The sequence below is a fragment of the Carassius gibelio genome, chromosome A11 (genome assembly GCF_023724105.1).
Source record: "Carassius gibelio isolate Cgi1373 ecotype wild population from Czech Republic chromosome A11, carGib1.2-hapl.c, whole genome shotgun sequence".
In the NCBI taxonomy this organism is placed as follows: Eukaryota; Metazoa; Chordata; class Actinopteri; order Cypriniformes; family Cyprinidae; genus Carassius; species Carassius gibelio.
The window spans coordinates 8683258-8701973 of NC_068381.1; the positions used below are offsets into that span (position 1 = coordinate 8683258).

The 18716-nt window shown below is 38.7% G+C and overlaps 1 pseudogene; it reads left to right on the top strand.

Annotated features, from left to right (window-relative positions):
- LOC128022820 (rho guanine nucleotide exchange factor 10-like protein) overlaps positions 1-18716 on the top strand; it is an 83607-nt pseudogene that overhangs the window by 38912 nt on the left and 25979 nt on the right.

Below are 18716 nucleotides of genomic sequence, written 5' to 3' on the forward strand. Positions count from 1 at the left end.
AAGAAATGTTCTCATCTGAAATAAACAGATGGGAGTATTTTACTAAATTTTAAAGTTTATGATTACTTTTATAGGTTGTTCTTAGTCAAAATGATGTAGTTTATTATTGTTTACTTATAGGTTCACTTTAGAATTCTGTAAGTTCTTTATTAATTACTAATGGGTTTCCTATGTTTTCACTTTAGAATACTGTTTCAGATTCTAATTAATTCTTCAGGAATTATTTGATAATTCTTTATTAATTACTAATCGGTTCCCTATGTTTTCACTTTAGAATACTGTTTCAGATTCGAAGTAATTCTTGAGGAATTATCTAATAATTCAGCCTGATCTCACAATCAAAACGTACATATTTAGACGTAAATTAAAACTGTCCAATACGTATGTGACTTTACGTATTTGCAGTGTCATTTACGTATTATCTGGACGTAATTACAAGTTCGATACGTAACTAAATTTACATAAAACAACCTAAAATACGTACAGATAGAACGTGTTCCCTGACCAGTCAGTTATCCATAGAAATTTGCTCATGAAGCTGCTTTTCAATGCATATCGGATTATTATTTTTTATATTTATGTATATTTTCCCTTTTTATAATTTTTTTTTGATAATTGTAAGATCCCTAAAACCCACCTGAACCTAAACCTACCCATTTTATATAGAATGTTAAAAGAATAAAACATAATAAAACAAAATTTTTGTAAAAATATAACATTAAAACGTTATTTTGAGCCACTAACGTTAATCCTACACCTACCCCTAAACCTACCAATAACCATTTCTTAAAACTACATAACGTTACTGTTATAAATAAACAAACAGACAAAAAAAGTAACATTAATCATTTATTTTTTGCGAAAATATCAAAAGTGGTACCAAAAGTAGTTCAAATGATAATGAGTTCCAGTCGCAGTCCTCTCTGGAGGTAATAGTTTTTATAAGGTACAGAGCAGAATTTAATTTATTAATCCATGAAATTATGAATCTGTCTTCTCTCCGTGAAGGCGCACTGGCGCAGTAATGAGCACAGACATTTCACTGATCAGAGCGAGAGCATCGCGAAAAGTCACAAAAGAAGTGTGTTTTTGGTTGCCAGGGCAAGACAACCTTGCAAAGATTACACAAAAAAACAGCATTAAGGGACCAGTGAATGGAGTTTATTTTTACAGAGCATCAACGGAGTTGTGCAAGTGTTTTTGTTTGTTCCCTGCATTTCGAAGATGCTTGTTTTACAAACAAGGCCCAGTTTGACGACGGATTTGGGTATTGTTTATTTCTTAAGGATGATGCAATCCCAACGAAAAAGGGTCACGATCGTGTGTTGGAACCGCAGGCGGTGAGTAAAACTGCTTAAAATATCTCTGCCTCCTTGTTAGTGCGTCCCCTCCCATGCCGGAGACCCCGGTTCGAGCCCCGCTCGGAGCGAGTCGTTGCTGCTGCTGCTCTCGTTCAGTTTCAGCCTCGGGATCTGATTCTGGATCATAAATAAACGGCTGAATCTGACTCTTAGCCATGGTTTGTTTTGGATGATGGTTTTTCCCTCACGATAATGTCACAGCTTCCACATTCTCTCAACGCAAAAGCCTACTGGCGCTCGTGATTCTTTAGCTCCGCCCACACGACTCCAGCCGGTCGTGTTTTTCCGGGAAAAATCGGTACAGACTATATTTCTCTTATGAATATAATAAAACTAAAGACTTTTTGGAGTTATGAAGGATGCAGTCCTACTCTATAGGTACTCAAGATTAACAGGATATTGAGTGAAAACGAGCATTTCACCCCCACTTTAAAGGATTTTTAAGGGGTGTCAAACTAAGTTCCTGTATGGACGGAGCCCTGCAGAGTTTAGATTCAATGCTAATTAAACACACCTGATCCAACTAATCAAGTGCTTCTGGCTTATTTGAAAGCTACATAGTATGTGAGTTGGAGCAGGTTTTGAACAAAAAATAATAATTTTGACACCCATGATCTGAATGATCTTGTACCCTTTCAGGGTACCCCAGTTTAAAAACCCATGCCTTTAAACAAATTTACAATCCAATTAACAGACTTTCCTTTTCAGTGATGGGAATAACGGCGTTATAAATAACGGCGTTACTAACGGCATTACTTTTTCCAGTAACGAGTAATCTAATTGATTACTCTTCTCATCTTAATAACGCCGTTACCGTTACTGCCAAAAAATGCGGCGCGTTACTATAACTGATGATGAAGCTGTTTTTTTTTTTTCATCAGACCAACTAGATCTCTGAGCGAGAGGCAAATACTTTTTTTTAATGTTCTTCCTTGGTTAGTGGGCAGAGCACGAGACAAGCGCATAAATGCTGACGATTGGCTGAGGTAGAGTAAAATTTCATTGTAAGCCAATCAGAGGTAGAGTTGGGCGGGTTTTCGAAAGCACGCATAGTAGTGATGGGAATTCAGTGAGCTGAGTCAAAAGAGCCGGCTCTTTGGCTCACAAACGGCTCTTTAAATGACTTTGACTATAATATTTCAATTTTTATTACATAATTATTTAATTTCTATAGGCTAAATTTGAAAAAATAGAGTTGGCTCTTCAGATATGCGAGCCAGCTCCCGAAGTTCAACTAAAAAAGCCGGCTCTTAGAGTCGGCTCATTCGCGAATCGCGAACGACTCATCAAAAGTTCATTCGCGAACGAGTCGATCCATCATCACTAACGCTCATTCGCGAACGACCCATCATCGGACAGGACAGGACACACAACGAACAACACAAGCCAGTCAGTCAACGAGAGACAGGTATGGCGACGAGCCCAAATAATCCAAAAGTAGCCTTCTCTAAATGGAAGTATATACATTACTTTTTCCTTCAAGAAATTAAAGAAACAATAAAAGGAAATATCAAAAGTTCCCAAAAATCTATCGTGTTATTTGCATTGATCCACTATATAAACATAATATCTACATACATGCCATTTGATTGGAGGCTAGTCTCACTTTGTCCCACAGCAACTTTTTTTTTTAGATGTGTGTACAATGTTTCATGTTTCTGTTAATAATGTATTGTATTAAGTGTCCATTTCATTATAATATTCAGATTTATCATAAATAATTGAACATGCACATGTATTTTAAGTTCCTTTAAAGAGGGGTAGAGGTGGGGTCACGTTTGAGCATTTAAAATTTAATTTTACTTGAAAGTAACGCAATAGTTACTTTCTTAAGTAACTAGTTACTTTAAAAATTTGTAACTGAGTTACTAATTTAGTTACTTTTTGGAAGAAGTAACTAGTAACTGTAACTAATTACTTTTTAAAAGTAACTTGCCCAACACTGTTCCTTTTACAGAAAATGAATAATTTTTTTTATCATTTTTTGTACATTTCACAAAAATGTAAACTTGATTTGTCATCCTCTAAACCTTATAGACACCATAATCCATTCTAAATGCCTTTCTATAAATGCTCTAAATAGCCGGAGCTGAATTAGTGTCTGTGGTAATTGACATTACGCAACTAATGCTGTCAACCGTGCTTCACTTCAGTTGAACCCAGAACATTTGTTTAATAGGTTACCAAAGTGTAGAATAGTTCTAATACAGTTTGTATGAATTAAATTGACAGCCCAAATTCTTATCATTCATTTACTTTGATCAGACAGTTTTGTGTGTGTCCGTTTTGCCCATATGCAGATGAATTCCAAATATATTTAACTTTTATTTTATCCCAGTTTCTTATCCAGTGTCTGTCTGGTAGAGATACCTGTTTAGCCTCGAGCCTAAATCCTCTGTCCTGTCCATCATTCTCTCACCTTCCTTCTCATTTTCTGCTTCTCCATTGTCTCTCTTTCTCTCAAGCTCTGACAGCGGCTATCAATGAGCAACCCCTGGTTAAACCCCAGCCTCCCTGATGAGGTGCACACTTGTTTGCTTATCCTTTGCTAAGCGGCTTGAGTTTTAGGACACAACATGAATAGAGCGATGGTTGCTGCATTGTTAATGAAGGAGTGAGCAGAGAGTGTTTGGCCGCTGAGTTTTGGCATGTTTCTCGCATTGTGTTAGCCAGGGTATTGGGAGCTTACGTGGACTGAATGCATTATACATTCATTAGCAGCGCTAGCCCTTGCTATGCAGGGGCATAAGACAAGCCTCGACAATGCTAATACCTCATCTCACTTGCCACCGCTGCATTTATTGAGAGCGAAACATCAATTATTATACATTATTAATATATTTCAAAAGCCTGAATGTCAATGGCCAGCGAAGTCTACTGACTCTTGAACTTATGTTTGGACAAACTCAGGTACTTACTAGTGTCTAAAAGTGTTCAAAATGGGGATATTGACCTGCTCTTACAAAAAAAAAAAAAAAAAAAAACAAATGCAAAGAGCACATTTCCTGCAAAACTATTATCTATTTTAATAGCAAGCTTAAGTGTCACAGTGCAAGGCAGGTAAACCGTGAACCCGATGACCCATAAGTAGGGCTGAATGACAGCTATAATTTAATTACAGTGATTTAGAAGAGACCTATACACTCTGCGATCATCTCTCCAAAGGGCAAACGTGTGAGATCATAGCAGAACTATTTTATTTAAAGAGAAGATATAGAGAATGTAGTCCTGATTGCGAATCTAAAGTAGACGTGTTGGGTGGAAGTATTAGATGCTTTTGTATGTTATAAACTTCACTTTCATGCTTCACTGTGCTGTAAAAATTTAAACAGCCACATCGAGAGAGAGAGAGAGAGAGCGAGAGAGAGAGAGAACAGGTAATATTCCGTCTAGGATCTGCTTCTAAATGACTAAAGACATCAAGGCCTTGCTTTTATTATATCTGTCTGACAGTCTAGAGGGTCAGGGTTTTACATACAGGATGCAAAATAAATACATAAATAAATTAATCATAGTGTGCTCTTAGGCTGATGTTTTACATAATATTTCAAAAGAATGATGAAGAGCTTGGTGCAGTTATTGCATGGTCCAGTGGGACTAATGCTAAAGGTACCCAGTCAAACCTTGACCTGCTAGTCTGTGCAGTTTATTGAAGCAGAAATAAATGTGAACAATGAGAACATGTTGTCCTCTAAGGCCTGACTTAGTTGAGTCTGTCTTAGGGTGCTGTCTGCGTTTTAAATTTAATTTGAAAACCTTTTTGAAACAGTGTTTTTTTATACAGTGTTTTTCCTCACAGTATGTGTGATTTAATAAGCTTTAACTTAACATACCTATTATAAATGAGGACAGACTTGTGTGTAGAACATTCTATCAGAAAGAGTGGTGATTACAATTTTTTAAGCACCATATTATACACAGAAGGCTACATGTTAGCAGAATGCAAAAACTAGTTTGCCTAATCTTTATTTCCAGTTTCTTCATGATCATTAGTTCATAACAAGTAGCCAAATCAGAAATGTTGTTTGTCTACAACATCGGTCCATCCATCCATCTGTCCCTCCCTTCCTGAAGTATTTGTACAGTATTTAAAATTATTCTGTGGATCCATAATAATAATAGTAATGAGCTGTATGTAACTGTATTTGTCCCTTAGAATTGATCTTAATAGTGTGACCACTGTGTTTCGAGGGCAGCAAGAAATCCTTTTATTCACCGGCAAAGTTCATCCTTTTCATGGATTTTCTTTTCGAAAGTTAAAGAACGTCTGTTTTCCCATTGTTCTTCAAAAAATGTAATTAGCTTTTAATAGTTTTATAAATAATCCATAGATCTTCCATAGAATTAGGATCAACTTTGTGTAAAACGATTAGATTAAGTCCAGAAATCAGAATTCTTAAAGTATTGAAAGGAGATTATTGCAAGGTGTTTGCAATTATCTTAAGAACTTTTGCGGTCTTATCCACAGTCTTACTTTACTTACAAGCAAAGAAGTTTTGTAGAAGTGTTAGAAATCTGACCTTTTGAAGTATGCCATTGATTGCATTGATTTAGAGAGTCATCTCCATGGTAAGTGGAGGAAGAAATCAAAGCGTTAATGCCTTTTAAGAGTGTGTTGACCACAAAGCGCTGATATACAGAGATGTCGTGCTCTGGCCACTTGCACGACTTCAGTGAAATCTGAAAGAAATCCTCCTGAAGCCCTTGAGAAACACGGAGACTAAACTCAAGCTAATTGGCCCTTAAGTCTCCCGCTCTGACTTGTGCATTGATACAGCTATGGTACATCGGTCGTCAAACCGCGCCACGTACCTTTCACACTGTGAAAACAAATGAGCCGGGTCCAATCTGACGGCATTTGTTTGTAGCCTGTTTTTATGGTTTCTGGGGCAAATTCCGAGTTGATGTGCTTGCAAAGATACAGGGGACCAGAAAAACATGACATTTTAATGCAAGCGTAAGATGGCCATGATAGGTAATTACTGAATTGCTTTAATAGAGAACGGTTGCTGGCAGGCAAGTATTGTGCTTGGCAATTGTAAACACCTGTCAAAGTGGCTGTGAGGGAAGACCTAGGTGGCTCACACCTCCAGAATTTAGACTTCATTAATTGAAACCTGCAGGTTGCTACTTCACATGCTGAGACGGACACCTGCTGCAGGAATGCGACTTTTGAAGGCTCATTAGTCTGCTATACCGAAAATATCTTCAGAGAGTGCACACCACGAGCCTCAAACAGCTTAACTACTGTCATACTTCAGTTTGTATAATTAGATACACATATGAGATGTGATGACACTCCGCATGATCTGCTAGGGTAGAAGAATGAATAACAAACTAAACCAAATATGATCTCCTCTCTTGCAGGAGACGAAAACACACCAGGTTGGTTCTCTGCAGAGGATGATGGGAAGACAAAAGCTCAGTTTCGTGTCCACTGCTGGCCCTTGTCTTTACATCCAAAGCCCAGGAATGGAAGGTGAGAGACTTTCAGTTACAAAAAGCATAACAGTTCTGTTTTGAGGTAGACAGGAATCAGAAACTGCCCTTTAGCAGAAAAAAGAAAAGTTTATAGTTCTGTCCTGAAGACAAAGTACTTTTAGAAACTGTTGTATACCATGCAATCACTGGAACATTGCCAGGATTGTGGGAATTACAAGGTGACATGGAAGCTTTCCAGTCATACTAGTAGGAGAGGGAGGTTGTGGATCAATAGGAGCTGTTACGAAAGGCAAGCTCCTCATATATCAAATGGTGAACTCTGGTAAGAGACAGACTAAAATGGCTTCAGAGTTAGTCAAAAACAAATGAAATCAATTTTACTGTCTGGAAGATGATATTTCAGGCTAGATTTTAAGACCTAACGAAATTAAGGAAATACCCCTGAATGGTGAATCTAGGTGCCAAATTACCACAGTCACCATGTGAGGGTGTTATAAATGGATCATGCAATTATGTTAATGATTGTGGGACACTTGAGAATAAATCAATGAGGTTGCATTAAATTAAGCTTTTTGCAACCCAATAGATGGGAAGTCAAGGCTGTTGGTGAAATGGCTTGATCATTTTCTGCAACAGCTTGGAGCTCTGACAGGCAGATCGACCGTATACTTTTTCCATATCATTGCTTTCCACAGCTGCTCAGGATTTTTTTTTTCATTGCTGTAGTGTTTCCGTCACTTTTAACAAGAATTGTCTAGTATCTATCTATCTATCTATCTATCTATCTATCTATCTGTCTATCTGTCTATCTGTCTGTCTGTCTGTCTGTCTGTCTGTCTGTCTGTCTGTCTGTCTGTCTTTCTGAATGCTATCTAATGGTAGTATGATTTTAGTCTGGTTATGCATGGGTGTCTTTAGAAATGGCTTTTGTATCTGTATTGTTGAAAATCAGCAGTTCCTTGTAGAAGGAAGATGGGTTTAAAGTGAATGACTTTAAGTCCCCCTGACAGAGACATCTTCTGTTTTACTGGCAGCATATATCCAGCATTGCTCCTCAACTGCCACTACTACTGGACAGCATGTGTTGCCCAGTGCCAAGGCCTCCAAAACATCTTACTTTTAGGTTTTGGCAGCTGATGCGCTTGGCAGAACATTTATTGGTGCAGGGATTGGAATGGGGGGCACTTAAAGACCAAGATCAAAAGAGAACAGCCGTTGGGGGATTTGCTCGTCTCCAGTAATAAAATGGAAGTACTGTAGCATCGCACCATGGACAACTGATCTGCACACACAGTTCTGCCATTTTTGTAAAACCCTGGTGGGTGGACTTGTTAGGCGGAGGAGATGGCTGTTATCAGGTCTTTCACCTCTGACACGGATCAGTAGGGTCTCTGTCTCACCCCTAACCATCCCACCAGGCAATATCTGACCCACTTGTAAGCCTTGCAAAAATCCTGTATACCGCACAAACAAGCACTCATTCTCCCTGAAATGCAATACTGAGTAGATGAGTGCTGTTCAAATGCATATACTTGCATTTATTGAGGCCTAACCTGTATTATAATTTTAAACTTTCCTAGTTTGAACAGATTATCCCAATCCGATTATATATCCATCTTCATATTAGTATCCTTCAGCTCTTAGTTTTGTTAACTCTTTAGAGTTTTTCTTTCCTTGTGTGTAGTTGAGAGATAACGAGGTAAAGGAAATGGGTTAATGGGACTGGCAAACAACACAAGCCAGATTCAAACTTGTATGTGGGTTAGGATGTACTCTAACTGTAAAGTTGAATTTTTTGCTTTGCAATATGTAACTTGCAGGATGTGTTCCTGGAGATTTGGAGTTTGGTTTTATCACGTTAAGGAAGCCTTAACACGCTTAAAACCCAGCACTAAAAATCTACTTCAGCTGTAAAAGCTGTAAGATAGAAGTGCAGAGAAGTATAAAGATGTCTCGTGGGAAGGAAAAAAAAACAAAATCTGTTTCCCGATGAAGCATTAGTATGGAGAGAAGATGGCTCTTATTTGAGAGTGTTTTTTAATACCGTGGAGATTCCATACTGGGTGCTTTGAAGTGTGGGAAGACAAGCTGGAAAAATGTTTTTTTTTTTTTTTTTTTGGATGTATCAGGTTTGGCTGTTTTCTTTTTTGGGATTACCACAAGGGGGAAAAAATGGAGGGGAAATGTTTTCTAAATCTCTTTCATAATACTTAACCACATGTCATGGTTCTGTCCAATGAAGCGTTATTACTAAAAACTAGGGCCTTTAGCATATTGTCGTGAATATGTGCCCGGTATAACCACCCTCTATGGATGCTATATATATATATATATATATATATATATATATATGTATATATATATATATATATATATATATATATATATATATATATATATATATATATATATATATATATATATATATATATATATATATATATGTATATATATATATATATATATATATATATATATATATATATATATGTATATATGTATGTGTGTGCTTGATCAGGTACCAAAGATGCATGTCAGCTTTATTCAGTAAAATAAGGTTTCTTATCAAGTGATAAAATGTTTTGCAAAAATGAGTACACCCTCCTGAAACAAAAAAATTTCTGGTGTAAGTTTAAGGCAAATTTTTATAAACAGGTAAGTATGCTGAATCAAAATATTTAAAGACAGCCATTTCTTGACAATTAAACGTGTTTTAAATCTAACAGGATCATTTTCGGTCTTAAAGGGATACTCCACCCCAAAATGAAAATTTTGTCATTAATCACTTATTCCCACGTCGTTCCAAACCTGTAAAAACTTTGTTCGTCTTCGGAACACAATTTAAGATATTTTGAAAGAAAACTGGGAGGCTTGAGAATTGTTGAAATAAAGTTGTTATTTTTGTTTTTTAGTGTACAAAAAGTATTCTTGTCGCTTCATAATGTTACAGTTGAACCACTGATGGCCGATGGACTATTCAGACAGTGTCTTTCATACTTTTCTTGACCTTGGCAGTGTAACTGATTTGGCAGTCTATGGGACAGTTCTGAAGACGAACAAAGCTTTAAAGGGCTTGGAACGACATGGGGGTAAGTGATTGTAATTATAAAACCTTCATATTCATCGGGAAGGAGGAGGCGGGAACCTGCGGACAATCAAATGAAACTTTAATAATCCAAAAATAAATATACAAAACGGCGCATCAGCCCCTCACGGACGACTGATGCGCACTAATAAAAAGCAAACACAAAATAAAGCCCAGGCCTGGTCCTCTCTCGTCCTTCACTGTCGTCACTCCAGTTTTATATCCTTTCATCTCCTCTGTGGGACTCGAGACCGGTGGTGGGTCGCAGGTGTCGTTCATTTCCCAATCACTCCACCGGCCTCGCTCGTTCACACATCCCTCGGCCCCGCCCCACTCGTCACAGTGATTAATGACAAAATTTTAATTTTGGGGTGGAGTATCCCTTTGATGCTGACTACAATGGAGCCACTTGGGAGAGAAAAGCTATGAAAAGAGTGACTGTTTATCTCACAGTGTAAGATACAGCTTGCAGAAGTGACATTCATGGTCGTTGCCCATACTGGAAAAACTACAAAATATAGACCTCTGGCATTCCATACTCTGCTTTCATAAGACCAAGTCAATTATTTGACATCTAACAGCATCCAAAATGTTATGGTGTTGTTAGAGGAGGAATACAGTGAGAAGTGTTTAGTACATTTCAATATTGCAATCTTTCCATCATTGTATTAGTGATTAAGAGAATACATCTTTATTTATTTAGAGGAGGTATACCCATTTATACTGTCATGTTAATCTAATTAACTAGCTATGGAAAAAAATAATGTAACTTTTTTTTAATGCAGTTAACGCAAATATTACATATTAAATCCGCAGTAGAACTGTTGTGCATCTCCAAGGAACATACAATTTCAGAATCAGAATGAGCTTTTATTTTCAAAGTGTGGTGTGCTGTCTATTACATATCGTTTGATACGTACTGAGTATTTATGCATTTTAAAGCTATATCACAGCAGTGTCCGTCTGTGAAGGATGTATTCAAACATACACAACTGTTAGCCAATCATATCAGCGTGCGTTTACTTCTGAGTCTACAATCTGCCAAACTAATGTTCCTATGAGGAAAATATCTGCGCAAAACTTGTACTTACTCCAGCTCAAACACTGGCGAATGAAATCTAACTATTTATTAGCAGTGTTGAGTACTCGAGACTCGGACTCGGTCTTGGACTCGGTCTCGAGACCGTATTTTAATGGTCTCGGTCTTGTCATGGACTCGTGTGCATTTTGACTCGGTATTGACTCGGACTCGAACATATTAGGAATCGGACTTATGCCCGAGTCCACTCGAGTCCCAATCAAAATATTTCATGATTATTACTGTATGTTAATGTTTATTTAAATTGATGTATGTTTGAGACATCCAATGACTGGTGATTTTCTTTTGACGTGAGACGTTAGGCCAGCGACACACTGGATGTGTGGCGCAAGCGTCTCAGCTGCGTGGCGTGTCTGTTTTTAATTCGGCTCCCATGTTAACAGGTTAGATCTTGCAGACTGCCTGCGTGAGACGCGCGTAAAACCCGTGCATGCTAGAAATAGAACCGACGCCTATTTTTCACCCGACACGCGTGCATGTTGGAAGCGTTTCCAGGCAAAAAAGTAAAATATGTTTATATGTCATTTTGTACACAAATACATATTAATTCATGACATTTTGATATTTGAAAGTCTATAGGTTGGCATAAATTCAGATATAAATGTAATTTAAAAAATAAATTAATAATGAACGATTTTCAAATATTGCACCTGTCAAACATACTCTATTGTGCCGTCAATACTGTTGACGGTGTCCTATCAGTAGGTGTGTAAAAAAAAAAAAAAAAAAAAATATTGATATTGTTGTCATAAAGACAAGAGCCTGGTCTGTCGGCGGCCACCCTCTATGTCACCTACAGCAGCAGCAGTGCGCCAAGCGCCGCGTGCAGGCACGCTTCTGGTGTGTAAAGACACAGAAAACGCGAAGCAGCCACCACGCTTCTGGCACGCAGCAGAGACGCCACGCAGCCAGTGTGTCACCGGCCTTAAGTTACCCTCCTGCCATCCGCCTGTAGTGATCCCGCTTTCCAGAAAGCCACATTGCTACATTATTTCTCTCAACTGTGTTATTTTTACAAAGTAGGACAAAATGGTCACAGAAAAAAAACAAATATCGTTTTATAAACTTATATAATGAATACAGACACAGACTGACTGTCTCAACACTAATCATCTCCCCCCAAAAACATGTCTGACAGAATGCATTGAACTTATATGGCATTTCAACCAGCTTTCTTCCCCTTGCACATACACACTTTTGCATGAAATTTTCCTGGACAGTCAGTCGGCTCTTGTGTGTATGCCCTCCGTAACTAAAAAAAAAACTTGGACTAGTGTGTATTTTACCCTGCATTAAAATGCACCATCCAGGGAAATAAGCATTAGATTATCCGTTGCTGTTACAGAAAGTGATGAAATGGTAACTTTTGTCAGTCCCCGCTTCCTCTGCACCAGTAGAGAGTGTTTTTAGTCGGGGTGGATTGATCATGAGACCACATCGTGCTTGGTTGGGTAGCAGGATGGTCTCCTCACTTATTTTTTTGAAAGGTAATTATGCCCATCTGTAATCTTCACAACATCTAAAGTGCACATAATCCAAGACATTGTAAGGATATTAGCAGTCATTAGTTAAGCTTCAAGGTTAAAAGTTATGTAAAAGCTGTTACAGTTGAACATTTACAGGTATAGTGGTACAGTAATGTTACTTGTACTAGAAAGGTTATATGGATGTGTATAGTGGTACAACGATGTTATGTGAAAATGAGCACTTAATATTGACAAGTAACACTTCATAATACTAATAAAATTACCTTTACACCACATACTATGTGGACCTTTTACCCTTTATTGTTTCCACCAAACATTTTACATACTCTTGAAGATTTCTTTAGGTCTTGTCAAAGACCAAATCTCTCTGGTCTCGGTCTTGACTCGGACTCGACCCTTTCTGAACTCGGTCTTGACTCGGACTCGACCCTTTCTGAACTCGGTCTTGACTCGGACTCGACCCTCTCTGGACTCGATCTGGACTCGGACTCGAATGAGCTGGTCTCGACTACAACACTGTTTATTAGCCAATGGCTAATGATAGACATTATAATCGCCTAACTTGAACATTTAGTCACATATGTGAGTTGTTTACTCATATTGTAGAGGGTTGCTTTTTTTTTTTTTTCATTTTGCAGTTTAAATGCTATTTTTGTAATTTATGGTTGTGTTTTGATTGTCAATAGCCACTCAAGTTTTTAGGCAGCTTTGGGGCTTCAAGAAATAAGCTTCACATCACTAATCTTAAGCACAAACCACCATAGCTTGTTTGCATGCTGATTTTTTCCAATTTGCTGGCCATGTGTTGTGCCAGTGAAGTATATACAATAAAAATGAATACAGAATGCATTCATCCACAATAAACTGTCCTGTACTAAACCAGCACACAGTATGTTTTTGAGCTTCATAAATGTATTATTATTTATATTATGCTTATTATAGGCCTAGACTGCAGGCTGTGTATAACCCAATAACAATATATCCATTATAAATTCATATCAATTTTTAAATTGTATTACATTATATCAGTATTATTTAAATAATAAATGTAATTAATTATTAGTATTATTATTTGTTGTTTCCTGTCTACTTTCAGTCAGTGCTACTAGTGTACTGTTGCCTGAGAGTGAACCGTTTGTAGTCCATAACTAATGTGATGGTTGCAGAATTGCACAACTCAATGATTGACTCTTGACTGAGGATGAGATGGCACTATGGCATATCTTGCAATGGTGAATGTGATGTGTGGATGAAGTCTATTTATAGCACCGTTTGGAGAGGGACTGATATTGCATATGAGACCAATGACTTGAAGCTGTCACAGCAGGAAGAGGGAAAAAAATAAAAAAGATAAACTTACATCTCATGCTGATGCTCAACACATGAGACCAAGACATAAAGCACATGTAATATAGATCAGAAAGGTGCACTTCCCCTTACATGGCAGCACTCTGTTGTTTCTACTTTTTTAACCTTAGTTTTTTTTTTTTTTTTTTTTGTCAGCATGGGTTTTTTCCCGTAAAATAAGATGAGGTTATGCCTTCCGCAATCTTTTCTGTGCATAATTTGAGGCTTGCGTTTTCCCCCTCTCTACTTCCTTTCGATCCCTCTGTGAGTTCTGCATTTCATCCTCCTCCTCGTCTGTGAAGAACAGACACCACAGCACGGATTAAAAGCTTTTCCCTTCACATCTCCACTGGACTGCTGTGACACGTTCTCTCCTATTCTGCAATATATCCTGCAAGCAAATACAAACACGTATACAGTTTGTTGAGCTGTCTTTTAAAATCCCCCACCCGATTTACGGCTAAATCCAGGAGGCTTCATTTAGGCTTTGCTATTAATTGTTGATAGCTTAACCTCCTCTCCATCTGCCCCTTCATAACCAAGGATCAGTGTAATTAATTAAGAGCGCTTTTGTTTTTTTTGGCCCCCCTAATGCCCCCCTTTGTTGCTTTGCCTTAATCTGTCACTTATTCATCTGCAGAGTTCAAGCAGGGCAAAAGCATTGGGCCCTCAACACATTTGGATTATGTTGGACAGAAAGTGTAAATCTGATTTCCTTTTCTCTGTCAAGATCACAGAGGGCCTGTTGCCAATAATGATATAAAGTTGTCGTCTCGTTCAAGGCTGCGAATCACTGAACTCCCAGCATACGACGGGACCTTGTCACCGTCCGTTGTGAAGTTTGGTGACAGGACACTACAAAAAAAGTCTCAAAATCTTTTGTACTTTTGTCTGATTCTCCTGTTTCGCATCACATAGGTTTGACTTGGAATTCATATTGTTCCGAAGGTGACTTTGGTAATGTCTGGTGTTGAACAGTGCAGTTCTCAAAAGAAACAAGTGTCGCTCTTGATAGCAGAGGTGTTTTGAACAGGCAGTAGAATATTCCTAGCAGAAGAAACAGAAATTTTGATTATTCACCCCAAAATTAAAATAGTCATTCACTCAACTTCATGTCATTTCAAACCTGTATGACCAAATTTTAAATAATATTTTGAACTATGAAAGTCAGTGAGGTCCAAAACAACACTGGACTAAAGTGACTTTTGTTGTATGGACAGAAACACAGAGACATTTTTACAAAATATCTTCGTCCCTTTAATGTTTCCTATACCACCTTGAGTCTAATCTCGGGTCCGTCAGGCAGTTCATATGGTACCATCGCCAAAAGCTCCTTGACTGTCTGGTCGTAAATTTCCCCTTACCTTAGTCATAACCATCCAGTTCGGATCAGAGACTCTTGCGAGCAGGCCAGGGCTTTTTCAATGCACTGCAGTAACAGCCCACTAGCACAGTGACATATCTGTTATGGGCTTGCCTCAGGGTTGTGACCAGGATTTACCACATTATGCTATGTGAATAGCCCATGGTAGCAAGGCTATCATAGCATCTGTGGGGAGATCTTGTTCTACGAAAGGCCAATTCAGTAATCAGCCCGGATGCCTTTCTGGCTTTGTGCTATAGCCCACTTGTTCTCCCCTCCAGTCATGAGTCATATTAGATTGTAAGGATATCTCAGGTGAACTTGAGATATCGTAAAGCCGTCAGAAATGGTGTAAATAGAGGGCTTAGTGCTTATTAGGAGATAAAGAAATGTGGTATAGTACGTTTTTTTTTTTAGCATTGACGGTAAAGTAATCTCTAATAGACAGAAAAGGTCCTTTTATCTTCTCAAAGGGATAGCTAACCTCACAGAATGAAAATTCTGTCATATTTTACTTGTCCTTTTGTTTTTAGTTTTTCCTTTTCCACACAATAAGAGCACCCAATGTTCTTTTGGACCCCGCTACCTTTCATTGAATGGATAATAGTGAAGACATTCTTCAAAATGTTTAGGTCTGGAACAACACGAAGACAATATTTTCCATTTTCAGTAGCTATACCTTTAAGTCGCAGCTGAATGATAATAGCAGTCCCTCTCAGATGGATGAGACGTTCCATTAACCATTTGTCAGATTCTCCTGTTTTGCAGCACATAGGCTTGATTGGCATCTATATCGTTGACTTTATCCAGCAGCAGAGGGCAGTATGGATCTGTTCTTCTCATGCTGGAGGTGGCACTGCAGCACAGTCTGAGAGCGAGGTCATCTGCAAAGGGGTTGATCTGTAGCTTTGACAGTAACGTGCTAATTATTGGAAATCATCAGTGCCCTAAAAGAGCCTTTAATACAAGCAGTCACTGTCTTGTCCTCCACCTCTTTTCCTAACGCCCCCTCTGTTTTCATGGGGGGAAAAAAAACAAGGGCAAGGACTAATTTAACCACAAAGAAGCAAAGATTAGTGGGCACAAAATGTGCTAATTTAAACATCAAAGCTTCCTGTGATATACTTTCAGTGGTTTATAGGAACATTTTAGAGTAATAGTTAAACGAGAGGAAACAAAACAGCCTTTTTAAATCGTGGAGTAAATCTTGTTATCATATTTTGTTTAATTGCCTTGGTTTGTCTTGTTTCAGCTAACTATGCTGTCAGTCGTTTTCAACCGATCACCCCACATGGACCGTTGCAAATTAAACCGCAGTCACACATCAACATGAGAGTGCTTTGCCTGCTTGTCACAGTGTAAACTTGGCCTCCGCGGGGAACCCAAAACAACCTGAATCATTGTCTTCTGCTTAAATATGGTTCATTAACATTCCACCGCCATTAATGTGGATTCCTCTCCTCCTTACCTGTCCCCCAAGGCTGATAAGGCGAAGTGTACTGGAATTGAAAGTGAAGCAGGAGATTTGGTTATCTAACGTTACCACTCCCTTGTCAGCACCTGATTAGTAGCTGTTTCTTGTAATTATTAAGATCGTTCCAAGAATTTTAAGCAGTTTTTTTCCATGGGCACAGCTGTGCTGGATAAAGGGGTGTTTCAAAGTGGAGCTTAAAGCCTGGGATACATTCCTTGAGCCAGCATGACAGCTTGGTGACAGAGCCTGCTGCTCAGTGCAGTGGAGATTTGAGAACCTTTTGTTCCGTTTTCCACGTCATCGGATCAAATGGATTAAAGATACCCCACCGTCACACCCCTCTGTGGCCCCTTGCAATGGCATCCTCCAATTAGATCCCGAAGGCTGGCGGAGATTGTGATGGCTCACCACTTTTCCCCGTGCACACGTTCTGCTTGGTAGAGAGAGAAAGGCAGAAACGAGGAGAGAGAAACACGAAGACGGAGAGATTCGGAGGCTTTATATTCTCAAGGCAACTCTTGGCTTCTTCTAGTATTTTCAAACCCATTATTTGTAGGACAGTCCATCGCTTTCATCTCAGTCGTTCTGGGATTGTCGTGCTGTGTCAGAGAAGTTGTGCCAGGGGGGGATGAAGAGACGTGTTGGATTCGCATCGCATTAGCTGCATGCATCACAAAGTGCAGAGTGACTCAGCCGGACATAAGGAGGGAAATATCAGTGCCCACATGAATATGAATGTTGTTTGGAAACTGGGGCTGTTGAGCTCCAAAACAACTAATAAGCACTATAAAGTCATATTGCCTTCTGCAAGTCTTCTGAAATCATATGATATTGTAGGAACTGAATATTAGGGCATTCTTCCCAGCATTATTCAGTCAAGTTTTGTCATTGAAAAGACCAGATTTAACTGATTCATTAGACTACTTTTATCTAAGAGAGTTAGGGCAGATATGAAGATTTTCCAAGACAGTCCAAGTCCTTAATTACTTTCGATATATGTAAAAGAGTATCCTGATTATTCATAAAAATAAAATCCCCTTTTATGTCAGATTGGAATGACACACAGGTGAGAAAATGAAAACAGGATTTCTTTCTGAGGTAAACTGTTCATTTGCATTTTGCATGTGTTACTTAACACCTCAGCCATATGTTCGACCAAATCCAGCTCATGAACCCAACACCAAGCCACTGGAGCGCTAAAATTTGAGAGGTCCAACTGAAAACTTAGACTTCTGCTCACATTACTCTAAATATTCTATGCAAAATGCATAACTGATAGCACAGCAGGTTGACACTTTGATCTTTGCTTATCTTGGTCCGTGAAATTTAAATGATTGGATTTCATCCAGCTCATGAAATCGTAACACTTGCAGCTCATTTCAGCTTTGATCCTGTCGTTCATCTGCGTTAGAGTCACCAAGGGATATTGGAAAACAACTAGCAAATGGGGGCATGTCATTGCCTTTGAGACCGCACAATTGTTTAAAAGGAAAGGGACTTGAGCAATTTATACTTATTTACTCACACTGGGGACTAAACTACCACAACCTCTCTAGCACTTCAGTCCTACCACCGTCACCTTTCCTTTTCCCCATGTGTATTGAATTCCTATAGGCTAATCCACTCCCATTTCCCTCTTCTTAATCCTGTGATGTAGCAGAATGCTAAATGCAGTCATTTCAGCCTTGCATTCTGCAGCTTTTCTCTGGGATCCCGGTATCTGCAACTCTCCTCCACACCACAAGGATTAGCGAAAACGCTATGATACAGCAAGAGCCGTGGACTAGCACTGATTTAGCCTGTGTCGAACAAATACAAATGCAGTTTGCTTCTCAAGCTGCGATCTGGTTTGCATTGGCACTTTGTTATTGTGCTATCTTGGCTCTCCCTGCCTCACTTCCTCTACCATGAGGCTAAAAGTGAAGAAGACATGGTAAAGAGGTATCTGAAGCCTTGCAATTATCAGTTAATAACCGACAGAAGAGTTCTATTAGTGTGGGAGCTGCCTGTGATGCTGTTGTCTGGAGGTTTCTTTCATCACTTTGCAGTAGTTATTCG